The following is a 3,080-nucleotide window of genomic DNA, read 5'->3' as shown; positions in this document are numbered from 1 at the left end:
AAAGTGAGAATCGAAGTACCGTCGTTAGAAGAGGCTTTACAGATATACTCTGCAGCTTCTTTTAACAGTAATGTCATTGTTTCCATACATAGTCTAGTGACCCAAATGTTTCTTGGGTCTTTATAATGTTTGACACAGACGCATTTACCAATGGCGGATGGCGTCATCTTGGAAACGATTAAATAGTGGTCAAAGTCTACTAAGTGTAACAATGGAGACATTGACTCACTGTAATTTATCAATGTATGTTGGCAACAACCCTGCACTATCTGAGTGCTGGTCTAATGTACCCTTCTCACTCGTAGTTATCGGTGTGAGATTTGACATAGAATCGTCTTTTGTTAGAGCTGGCGGAATAACTTCCGAGACTCCGATGTTTATTTGAATTGCCATTAAAATAGGACTTGAAAATTATTTTTAGTCTGCGCTAGCCTTACTCGCTATGCAGACAGACACCACAATAGGCAACGGACAGCCATTGCACGCCTTATGACGTTATCATGTCATATATATATTTTATTGCTGAACAGCATATTAATATTAAACTCATGGTTGTTTCTCTCTACGGAAATCTTTAGTAAAAACCGAAAGATTTATTGGCTGTGAAGAGAAACCAGAGTAATCTTTATGTGAAAAGCAGTTCACATGGCATATGAAACCCGAACCAAATTCCTACTAACACCTCTGCGCCTCTGGTGGCTTAGAGATGTAGGACAGGAATGTTCTAGAATTATGTAAAAATACAGTTTACATGGCTAACTTATGCTGACCAAAAATTCCCCCTAACACCCCTGCGCCTCTGGTGGCTTAGAGATGTAGGGCAGGAATGTTCCAGAATTACAAACTGGAAAACAACAGGAAGCATGGTTAAAATGGCCCCTTTGCCATGCTGACCGTGATAATCACAGAACAAATTACAAATGTTCCCGTGTTAATCTAGCCTATTATACAGTATAATCACAGGCCGGGTACAACACATGCTCTATGAATAAATATATATATATATTCCAGACATTAATATATTTATACAGCATCAATATAGGCTCAATAGCCTTTTTACAATGTTAATAACAGCCATTAATATATAGGCTCAAAAGCCTATTATACTGCTACATCACAGACAGTAATATAGATTTAATAGCCCATTACTATCAGGCCATCCTTATAAATATCTTATACATATATTTAACCTGGCAACTTCCACCGGGTCTCTTCCCCCCACCGTCTCTGTACTGAGACTGAGAGAGCTGCGGCGGCCGACAGCCTTTGTCATCACCTGCACTGAGGTCTGCTGTGGCCGTTGTGAGGGCGCCTGAGTGGGGAGAGCAGCGGCGTGCCTGGAGCGCTTTCCACCGCTGGGAAACACGGACGCCGGACGGAGCGGCTGATAAATATGGTTTTCCCCCTGCTCTGCTGTGTCTGAGTGGGGAGAGCAGCCACGTGCTGTGCGGCCGGACGAAGCTGCGGCCGAACGGAGCGCTCACCGTCTTTGTCAGACCTTGTGCGGAGCGGCTGATAAATATGGTTTTCCCCCTGCTCTGCTGTGTCTGAGTGGGGAGAGCAGCCGCGTGCTGTGCGGCCGGGCGAAGCAGCGGCCGAACGGAGCGCTTACCTTGTGCGTAGCGGCTGGGCATAGCGCGTCTGAGCTCCCCCTGCTGTGCTGCCGGACGGAGCTCAGTATGAGCGCGAGGCATGTTAACCCCTACATAGCGGGGCGGCAGCCTGCGCTGACCGCCCCGTTCCCCAGCCTACCTTGCGACGCTGTAACTCCTGGCTGTGACGGGGCTTCTTGTGTGTAAGCTCCGTCCAGTTTCAGTGAAGTGAGTCATGGCTGTGACGGGGCTTCTTCTGTGTAAGCTCCGTCCAGTCTTCATTGATGTGACTCATGGTTGTTTCAGTGTGAGTCATTCTGTAGTCCTGGCTGCAACGGAGCTTCTTTGTGTAATCTCCGTTCAGCTTTGTAGTCCTGGCTGTGACGGGGCTTCTATGTGTAAGCTCCGTCCAGCTCCAGTCAGCGTCCCAGTGATCTACTGTATGGCTGCGACGGGCTTCTTTTGTGCAAGCCCGTCCAGCTCTCTAATCCTGGCTGCTCTTTTAGAAGCAGTGAGCTGTCTGTGGCTGTGAGGGTGCTCTTTGTGAGGACCGACACGCCATGCTGTCTGTGGCTGTGAGGGTGCTCTTTGTGAGGACCGACACGCCATGCGCTGCCCCTGCAGCGGCACTATCCCGGACCCATGTTTTTCCAGAAACTGGGAAGGGATGTGCTATGTGTAAAAATAAAAATTAAAAATAAAAATCCAAGTGTGGGTATACCACAAGCCGATGTTCGTGCTGTGAGCACCGAAAAAACACTGAGAGAGTACACTGAGGTACTCGGGGATATGGAGGGGGGGGAGAGTCCTAAATTTAAATATTCAGTGCCTTTGTTCGGCTACGCCCGTCCATATCCCAAGAGTACTCCAGTGACCCCTAGTGGATGATAAAGAAAACCTAACTGAGGCTTGGAGGAGGGTCATAGGGGGAGGAGCCAGTACACACCATGTGATCCTAAAAGCTTACTTTTTGTGCCCTGTCTCCTGCGGAGCCGCTATTCCCCATGGTCCTGACGGAGTCCCCAGCATCCACTAGGACGTTAGAGAAATATATATTTCCAGGACGGCTGGAGTCAGGAAATCTGACTCGCTGTTTATCCTGTATGCACCCAACAAGCTGGGTGCTCCTGCTTCTAAGCAGACGATTGCTCGTTGGATTTGTAGTACAATTCAGCTTGCACATTCTGTGGCAGGCCTGCCACAGCCAAAATCTGTAAAAGCCCATTCCAGGGCTTTATTATAAGGGCTTTTTTTAAAAGGGTTATGAAAATATTACAATATAGACTTACCCAGGACTTACCAGGACGAAAACAGATGGAAACAACCCACCGACAAAACAGAAAACATCATCCTATCCTTTCATTCCCAATCATCTGTGTATTTCAGCGTATGTAAAATTTTATCAACTAAAAACCTCATGACCTCTAAGAACAAAATGCAACCAATTTGGTAGACAACTATATACATTGTGATTTACATGTGATTGTA

General features: G+C 46.9%; 1 non-coding gene across 1 annotated transcript; it reads right to left on the bottom strand.

Moving 5' to 3' along the window:
• Positions 1-501: 501 nt before the first annotated feature.
• Positions 502-622, bottom strand: LOC134967958 (U5 spliceosomal RNA). The gene has a single exon (XR_010189279.1). It is a non-coding gene; the product is annotated as a U5 spliceosomal RNA (small nuclear RNA).
• Positions 623-3,080: the final 2,458 nt, after the last annotated feature.

Source organism: Pseudophryne corroboree, chromosome 10, assembly GCF_028390025.1.
Source record: "Pseudophryne corroboree isolate aPseCor3 chromosome 10, aPseCor3.hap2, whole genome shotgun sequence".
Lineage (NCBI taxonomy): Eukaryota > Metazoa > Chordata > Amphibia > Anura > Myobatrachidae > Pseudophryne > Pseudophryne corroboree.
This window is presented reverse-complemented; position numbering and strand designations above follow the sequence as displayed.